Source organism: Schistocerca americana, chromosome 1, assembly GCF_021461395.2.
Source record: "Schistocerca americana isolate TAMUIC-IGC-003095 chromosome 1, iqSchAmer2.1, whole genome shotgun sequence".
Lineage (NCBI taxonomy): Eukaryota > Metazoa > Arthropoda > Insecta > Orthoptera > Acrididae > Schistocerca > Schistocerca americana.
Genome location: NC_060119.1, coordinates 288919805 through 288929385, shown reverse-complemented (window position 1 = coordinate 288929385; position 9581 = coordinate 288919805). Strand labels below are relative to the sequence as shown.

At 47.4% G+C, this 9581-nt stretch overlaps 1 protein-coding gene across 1 annotated transcript in view; it reads left to right on the top strand.

The window, feature by feature from the left end:
- Positions 1–8916: 8916 nt before the first annotated feature.
- LOC124594912 (estradiol 17-beta-dehydrogenase 2-like) overlaps positions 8917–9581 on the top strand; it is a 144996-nt gene continuing 144331 nt past the window's right edge. Inside the window, exon 1 of the mRNA XM_047133396.1 lies at positions 8917–9046. The gene's annotated coding sequence lies outside the window, so the exon portion shown is untranslated. The remainder of the gene's footprint in view (positions 9047–9581) is intronic.

The following is a 9581-nucleotide window of genomic DNA, read 5'->3' as shown; positions in this document are numbered from 1 at the left end:
AATTGCAACCTGGAACTCTCTGGTCCACTAAAATGGAACATCTTTCCTCAAAGATGATGCAAGAAGCTGGAATCTGTACAGCATTTCGAATGGACCGAATGTAATAAGTCAATTTACCCAACACAGATTGGAGTTCACTGATATTCCTAGGAACTGGGAGGCCTTGTATGCCGGTTAAGTGCGACTGAAAATAGTGAATATCATGACTGTTGATCACATGTCCTAAGTATTCAGTGCCATCCTGAAATAAGTAGCAGTTGTCCTCGGCATCTGAGACCACTGAAAGCAATTTCCCGAGGTTGGAAAGAAGTTCGTCGGGAATACAAGCCGAAACAACAAAGGCATCCAAATGGTTTGAACAAGAAGGTATTGTAGCAGTTAACTGTCACAAATAGCGTCGAAAAATTTCAGGTGCAGACGCACTGTCGAAGGGCATTCTGGAAAACTTAAACAACTTCACACAGTTACTGATCACAAAAACTTTTGTGACTGTTTATGCGAGGGAAGCTGCAAATAAGCATCGTGACAAAAAACGTGGAAGCTCCCCTTAGAAAAATTTATGAATGATTGTGCTGATAAACCCCTTACGTTATTTGATTTTCAAACAGCTGAGCAAAACTGAACGTGCACAGACATTTCTCTCTTTACTTATTCAGATCATCAATAAACTGACACACAATATTTTCAGCACAACGCAATCTGACTCAATAATCGCTACAAAAGAATGGCCCTGACTAACAATAACCTATACCTTTCATGAAGCACTTACCTCACAAAAATCTTCTATACTCGAACTACTGCAATACAGCGAACGCCAATGCTGCCAGCTAAATAAAAGATTCTAACTACTGAAGTCACTAACTACTGATAGGCATAGTTAGCAAATGAAAGATTTTGATAGAGAACAAACAATGTATTTACCTTAATAGTGTTCAAAAGTCATAATATATATATCAGTTCATGACATCTAGTCTTACAAATTTACTGTCTGTGATGGACACACGTCCAGATCATCCGCTCTCAAAACTCCGCCATCTCTCTCCCCACATCCACCACTGCTGGCGGCTCACCTCCAACTGCGCAACACTACGCGCTGTTCACATCCAACTGCCCAACACTACAATAGCGAATATTACAACAATGCCAATCAGCAACAGACTGCACACAGCACAGCCAGTGATTTTCATACAGAGCGCTACGTGGCGTTACCAATATAAAAACCTAAACAGCCTACTTACAAACGATCTGCACCAAACTTGTCCATGAGTTCCTCAGGCCAAAGCAAAGGACGAGAGTGAATCGCAGTCTGTGCATTTATCGTTACCTTGAAATCTGCACATTAGCTTAATCTGCCTGAAGGTTTCTTTATTACCACTAAAGGCGAAGCCCACTGACTGGCTGTTACACGAAAAATCACGACATGATTTGCGCTGCGTCTTTCATAGTAATGCCGGCTAGACAATCTTGAAAAAGTTCCGAAACTCGTCACACAGTTCAGCTACCTTGTCCGTAGACACAGAGGAGTTGACAGGGAGAACATTGTCTTGATTCACTGTAACGTAAACACAAAACTGTGACTGACACTATCTTGGTAATGAGAAGAAAAGTGCCAGTCAGACAGTAATCACATAGAACAGGAATTCATGTCCACTGCAACCAGAGAGAGTTGCCTGTGACTTATGTAGGTTGGGCTTGCCGAATAGTTCGTAAGTTCTCCTGTTCAACAAAGTCACTGACACTCCAGTGTTTGGAGAGTGACAAACAACTTATTCGCGTGACGCTGAATAGAAGAAGTGTGTGACTTCTTCGCTGTTACACTTGACTTGCACTTTGTAACAACAGAATCACTACTTAGCTTGGAAAAAATTGCATTGACGTTCATCGACTAAGACTTGGAAGAACGTGCAAAGTGCGTGCCACACTTCAGTTTCTGCAGAAAATTCGCACGTTACGTCGCTTGCCAGAATGATAGCACTTACCGTCACGACAGGGGTATGTCTGCCACTTGTGAGGCACGAAACGCTGAGGGCTTGATTTAACGTCAGTAGCCGGCTGTCTAACACATGGTTTCTATTTACGTCACTGCCCTGACTGAGAATTTGCGTGCCGCAATGCTCGAACTGCAGGCACAATCTGTTTGCCGTTACTCCGCATGGCTCAAATAGGAGCGGAATCAAAGTCAATCACTGGACTGTCATACGAATCCTGACGCTCCACCAATTCCAAATCGACGCGCAAATCGACGAAGTGGCGTCACCTCAAAAGACTTGCACCAGGCGAACAGGTCTGCCAGCCGGGGGTCCCTCGCCACACGACATTTCATTTCACCAGTTCCAATACCGGTAGCAAACTAGAACCAGGACACTTAAGAATCTGTTCGTGTATGCGAGGATGTGACGTATTTCGAGTAATGACCTCCCTGATCATGGCGTCACTATAATAACGCCCACACTTAAATTTGCAATGGCGTGTGAGGTCCTGTGAGTCAACTATCGACTGCTTAAGCGTCTGATTAAGGTGCCTACATAAACGAAAGAATTCGTACTGCGCAGCTGCTGCATTAGACTAATCTGTTAACCAAAGTACAGTCATGGAAATAAGTATTCATACAGTAGATGGAGACAAACTACGGTGGTGTGTTGGGATAGTAAATCACCCACAGCGCCGATACGAATAAGTACGAGATGCAGCGTCAGATAACCATGGTAATGAAGTAACTCTTCAGGCTTTCCCGGCGATCTAATGACATCTTGGGTTGTCGGGTGTTCTGCCGGATATCAGCGTCGTACTTGCACGATATTTCGGTCACGTAGCTCGAGACCTTCATCAGGTGCGACCTGAGACTGCTCCTCGAGTGGATCTGGTCCAGTATTTATGCCTATGGACTTCCCCCTCCACCAACGGCTGCAGGCGCTTCCTCTGTGGTCCGCGCCCATTCCCTGTGACCTGCTGGAGCGTTGCTGCTCCGTTTTCCGTCCGCTGCGGTTCTGGGTGTTCCCTCTGCGGTCCGCGCCCACCAAACCCGCTCCTGGGGGTTTCATCTACGGTCTGGGGTACCAGGCGTTCCACCTGCGGTCCGCGCCCGCTCACCACGACCTGTTGGAGCGTTGCCGCTCCGTTTTTCATCTGCTGCGGCTCTGGATGTTCCCTCTGCGGTCCGCGCCCACCAGTCCCACTTCTGGGTGTTCCATCTTCGGTCTGGTGCTCCTGGCAGTCCGTCAGGGGCTCGTTTACCATCTCCATGTCTCTGGTTCTTCTGTTTGTGTAGTGTTGCAGCTGGCCCCGTTGCTCCTTTAACAATTCCAGAGCCGGATCCCAGGCTCTGCTTAGCTGGTACCCTGTGTCACGATTCATAAGATCGTCAGCCATTTTAATCTCAATCGATTCTCTTATGACACTGTCCCAAAATCTGGGTGTTTGTGCTAGAATCTTGGTATCCTCATACTTCATGGCATGATCTAGCTCTAGACAGTGTTCAGCAATGGCTGACTTAGTCACCTGTCTTAATCTAGTGTGCCTCTGATGTTCTTTGCACCTGATCTCCACAGTTCTTGTCGTCTGGCCAATGTAGGACATGCCACATTGGCAAGGTATATTGTAAATCCCTGGTTTTCGTAACCCCAGGTCGTCTTTGACACTCCCCAGCAGTCCCCCGATCTTGTTGGATGGACAGAAAACACACTTGATATTGTGTTTACGCAGGATCCTACTGATTCTGGCAGAAATAGAGCCAGCATAGGGCAGATATGCCACCTTCCTTGCTTCATCTTGGTCTTCTTCAGGAACCTGTGGTATAGTGGCTGGTCGGAGTGCCCTCTCAATTTGTCTGTCCATGTATCCATTCTTGGAGAAAACTGTTTTGAGACGTTCTATCTCCATGGGTAGATTCTCTTGGTCTGATAGGGCACGTGCTCTGTGGACCAAAGTCTTCAGAACCCCATTCTTCTGTGCAGGGTGGTGACAACTGCTGGCCTGCAGATATAAATCAGTGTGTGTAGGTTTTCGGTACACACTGTGGCCAATTGATCCATCTGCTTTCCTCTGGACTAGTACATCCAGAAATGACAGCTGGCCATTCTTCTCCAGTTCCATGGTGAACTTGATATTAGGGTGGCATGAGTTAAGATGTTCAAGAAACTCATTGAGCCTGTCCATCCCATGTGGCCAGATCACGAAGGTGTCATCCACATACCTAAAGAAGCATGTGGGTTTGAATGTGGCTGTCTCCAATGCCCTCTCCTCAAAACTCTCCATAAACATGTTGGCAACCACAGGGGACAGTGGGCTGCCCATAGCTACACCTTCAGTTTGCTCGTAATATTGGTTTCTGTACAGGAAATACGTGGATGTCAGTGTATGACTGAACAGGTCCAACAGAGCACCATCAAATTTCTCTGCAATCAGTTCTAGTGAGTCCTTCAGTGGGACCCTGGTGAACAGCGATACCACATCAAAACTAACCATGATGTCCGAATCTGTGATGTGCAGTTGCTTGAGGCGTTGCAGGAAATCTTCTGAGTTGCGGATGTGGTGAATACATTTCCCCACATATGGAGCCAGGAGACCCTTAAGGTACTTGGCTGTTGTGTACGTAGGTGCCCCAATATTACTGACAATAGGACGTAGGGGCACACCCTCCTTGTGTATTTTAGGCAGACCATACAGTCTGGGTGGCACTGGCGCTTTTTCCCGTAGTTGTCTGATGATCTTATCGGGCATCCCTGTTTCCTTCAAGAGAGCACTAGTCTTCTTGGCCACCTTGTCCGTGGGGTCACACTCCAGAAGTTGGCATACTTTCTCATCATAATCCACTCGCTGCAAGATGACAGTGGAGTTCCCTTTGTCTGCTGGCAGTACCACAATGCTGTTGTCTTCCCGTAGTTTCTTGAGTGCAAGCCTCTCCTCGGTTGTGATGTTCGATTTCGGCGGCCTGGCCTTGGTGAGGGCCCTGCAGGTCTCTCGGCGGACTTCCTCTGCCACATTAGGTGGAAGTGTGGCTGCAACTTGCTCTACTGCACTGACGAAACCTGAGATGGGTACGTTTCTAGGGGTCGTAGCAAAGTTGAGACCCCTGCTGAGTACCTTTAAGGTTGTATCATCAAACTGTATGCCACTCAGATTCGTCACCGTGCGTGTCTCTTCCATCTGCTGTGCTTTCTTGCTCATGCGGTCAAACTTTGCAGATTGGCAAGATGAGGCATTCCTTCTAGCACACTCAGCTAAAGACCAGGAGGCACGGTCTACCCAATCCCAATCTTCTCTTGTTAAGGAAGCTGCCATGTACAGATGAATGTGCAACAGCTCCCTGGCCACAACATCTAACCTGTGGCGCATATCTCGAATCCTCTCTCTCACCAGTGCCAAGCTAGCTCTGCGTTTTATCTTGTTCGCCGCTCTGGAGTTGATGTGATGTTTAATTCTGGCAAATACTGGTACCACTTCTCCATCTCGACACCTCAGCAAAAAACTGAGAGAACTCAGCATCTTCCCTTTCTTCTGCCGTAGCTTGTCCAGCTTCTTGATATTCTGATACATCTCCTCCCCGTAGAGACTTTTGATGTAACTCTTCAGGCTTTCCCGGCGATCTAATGACATCTTGGGTTGTCGGGTGTTCTGCCGGATATCAGCGTCGTACTTGCACGATATTTCGGTCACGTAGCTCGAGACCTTCATCAGGTGCGACCTGAGACTGCTCCTCGAGTGGATCTGGTCCAGTATTTATGCCTATGGACTTCCCCCTCCACCAACGGCTGCAGGCGCTTCCTCTGTGGTCCGCGCCCATTCCCTGTGACCTGCTGGAGCGTTGCTGCTCCGTTTTCCGTCCGCTGCGGTTCTGGGTGTTCCCTCTGCGGTCCGCGCCCACCAAACCCGCTCCTGGGGGTTTCATCTACGGTCTGGGGTACCAGGCGTTCCACCTGCGGTCCGCGCCCGCTCACCACGACCTGTTGGAGCGTTGCCGCTCCGTTTTTCATCTGCTGCGGCTCTGGATGTTCCCTCTGCGGTCCGCGCCCACCAGTCCCACTTCTGGGTGTTCCATCTTCGGTCTGGTGCTCCTGGCAGTCCGTCAGGGGCTCGTTTACCATCTCCATGTCTCTGGTTCTTCTGTTTGTGTAGTGTTGCAGCTGGCCCCGTTGCTCCTTTATCCGGCAGAACACCCGACAACCCAACATGGTAATGAAGCTTCCCGTATGCCGTGAATCTATTCTGGGAAAATAAAATATGTTACACTCCGCACGGTCTACGACAGGGCAAAATGTATTCATACAGCGCACTACTTCCAACCAAACAAACGGCTGACGCAGCCTCGGAGAGCATGCCACACTTGTGTAGTCGTGTGGTGGCCGTGAAGCAACAGCACGTTGGACGTGGATACCGTGGAACAGCAGAACGGGCCGCAACGGGAAGGAAACGACCATTGAGGAACGAAACATCGTTGTCGCCCAATATCTTCAACACAAGTCGTATGCCGAAATTGCGAACATCATAGGACGAACCCGAGCGACTGTGCAATCTATCATTAAGCGATATAAGGACAGACATGTAGTAATAAACAGTGAACGACGCGGTCGTCCACAGAAGCTTGCAATAAGAGAGACCAGAATACTACTAAGAAGCATCAAGAAAAACCCGAAACCGACAGCGTCGGCACTAACTGCATATGTACATGACCACTTCCGATAGGACATCACTCCAAGGGCAGTTCGCACCATTCTCAATCGTTCGGGCTACAGAGCCAGGGTCCCGAGACGAAAGCCCTACATCATCAAAAAGAACAGGAAGTGGCGGATGGAATTCGCGAAACAGCATGTATCCAAGACAGCAGACTTCTGGGATACTGTATTGTTTCGTGATGAAAGCAAATTTAATATCGTGCACGATGATGGTTCAAAAATGGTTCAAATGGCTCTGAGCACTACGGGACTTAACATCTATGGTCATCAGTCCCCTAGAACTTACAACTACTTAAACCTAACTGACCTAAGGTCATCACACAACACCCAGTCATCACGAGGCAGAGAAAATCGCTGACCCCACCGGGAATCGAACCCGGGAACCCGGGTGCGGGAAGCGAGAACGCTACCGCACGACCAGGTGATGGTAGGATCTTGGTCTGGAGAAGACTGAATACAGACGTCGACCGAAACAATATTCAACCTACGGTGAAGCACGGAGGTGGTGGAGTGATGGTATGGGGCTGCATGTCAGCCTCCGGTGTCGGAAAAATTAGTGTTTGTGGAAGGTACCATGGACAGATTTGTGCATGTGAACATTCTCAAACAGAACTTACAACAGAGTGTTGACGCCTTGGGTCTTCCTAGAAATTATTACTTCCAACAGGACAATGATCCAAAACATACGGCGCAAATTGTTCGGCTGTGGTTGCTCTACAACACTCCACACACTCTTAAAACACCAGCTCAGAGTCCGGACCTGAATCCCATCGAACGCTTGTGGAGTGAGCTGGAAACACGAGTGAGAAAACACGACATCCGTAGTAAGGCCTCTTTGAAAGAGGCTCTCCTTCGAGAATGGGAAGGTATCACGTCGGAAACTACAAGAAAATTGGTCCATTCCATGCCACGGAGGATGCGAGAAGTTATACATCGGAAGGGTATGCATACGAAGTATTAAACATCTTCTGGCTTTGTTAGAAGTGTCATTTTCTGTTGATGTATGAATACTTAATTCTCAGCGCAGTAGAGAACTTGGCAGACGTTTTTGTATTTTGTTTTGTAAAGGCTTGTTCATTCTCGTTCTATATACCAGCATAGCTGCATTGGCGACTGGCCAATGTGTATAGTGCATATCCAATTAGTGTTTTTGGTTTCATATTGTCAATAAAGGCAGTTTACTTTCGCACGCTCTAGTGTATGAATACTTATTTCCATTACTGTATTCCACGCAGTTAAAGGCGCTTCAGTCTGGAACCACGCGACCGCTACGGTCGCAGGTTCGAATCCTGCCTCGGGCATGGATGTGTGTGATGTCCTTAGGTTAGTTAGGTTTAAGTAGTTCTAAGTTATAGGGGACTGATGACCTCAGATGTTAAGTCCCATAGTGCTCAGAGCCATTTGAACCATTACTGTATTTGTCTAGCGCAGCAATTAATTCTTTATAAAGAACACTTTCAGGGTGGATGGTGGGGAAAAGTTAGTAGGCGAGCCTGTACACTGCTACACCTACAGTTGCAAGGAAATGAGGTTGCCTGTTCTTACGTTAAATATGACTCACCGTGAAATGTGCGTTGAACTGTGCTCAGTACTCGAACCATTCCTCGTGTGTGGGGTCAAATGCACGGAATGGTGTGGCGGAAACAGGCGCTGCGGGCTGTGGCTATGCTGAGGGAGTCGAGGATGGCAGTTGCGTGTCAGCCTGCGCAGGAAGCAGCCTTGTGTTCGTGTTCATGAGATGGTGTACCTGCTGCGCCTGAAACTGAACAATTTGTGTTGCTGGCAGCTTTTGCGGAAGACTAGCCATGATCAATACACACACTGACACAAAACAAGAAACAGTACACGCAAGCATGTATGTTAACCTCTAACATACACAAATAAAAACGGCGAATTGCAGACCACGTTCTGAAACACAAATGCACAGTAAGGCAAGCTGGCTAAAAACGACAGATCTGCAAACAAAAATACACAAGTATTACAATTCTTCTTGTCATTAAACATTTTTTAGTTTAATCATTCTAGCAGCATTTTTTACTTCCCTCACTCTCTTTCTCATCCTGCCTCCTCCCCCCCCCCCCCCCCCAAGCCCCCTCCCTCCTCCAAACACCCTCCCTGCCCCCTATCCTGCCCTCTGGCGACGCCCATGAGCTTTACAAACACGCCTCTTGTCTTACCGGTTACCAACGGCTATTAACTTTTGAGCAGGCGATGTTGAAAAATCCACGGGCTCATGATGCAACAACGAAAGCGGTCACGCAACTGGCTCAGGTATTCCTTGACCTTCGGACGACTAACAGCGGCGCTGGACTGTCAACGCACACGCAGTTGCCGGCAGTTCGCTGTGTCCTGCGGTTTCTTCGATCTCAGTAAAGGTAAGATTAACGTTAATTTCGATATTGCGTATAATTAAATACGTACTCAGAAACGCACGACAAAGGCTATCTACTCGTCTCTGTACGACATCCAGAAAGTTGGTATAAGGTATGAGATTCATAACTAGCAGACGTAGAATTAAAATCTTTTTCGGTTCTCGCGTGATTTACCTAAATAGCATGTTGAAAATACGGTTATGATTCGTTACACAAGTGCGAAATCGGTTACCTTTACTTTTCTTGACGATGCACAGTGAGTCAACTCGCTTCAGAACTAGACATTAAGGGGACCACACCGTGGTTCAGCGCGAAAAAAATCGATTTTCGGTTTTCATCATATTTCGATAGATTAAGTTTTTATTTAAGTACTCTGAAAAGGATTTTGCTGAAAAAAGTTTTTTTTGAGCCTTTAAAGAGCATTTTCCTACCACGTGTGTTTATGTGCCACGCCTACTTTTCTGTCACCCACTTTTCTGCATATATTTTAGATCTCTATATCCCCTACATTGCACGTTAGGGATTTTTTTTTACTCCC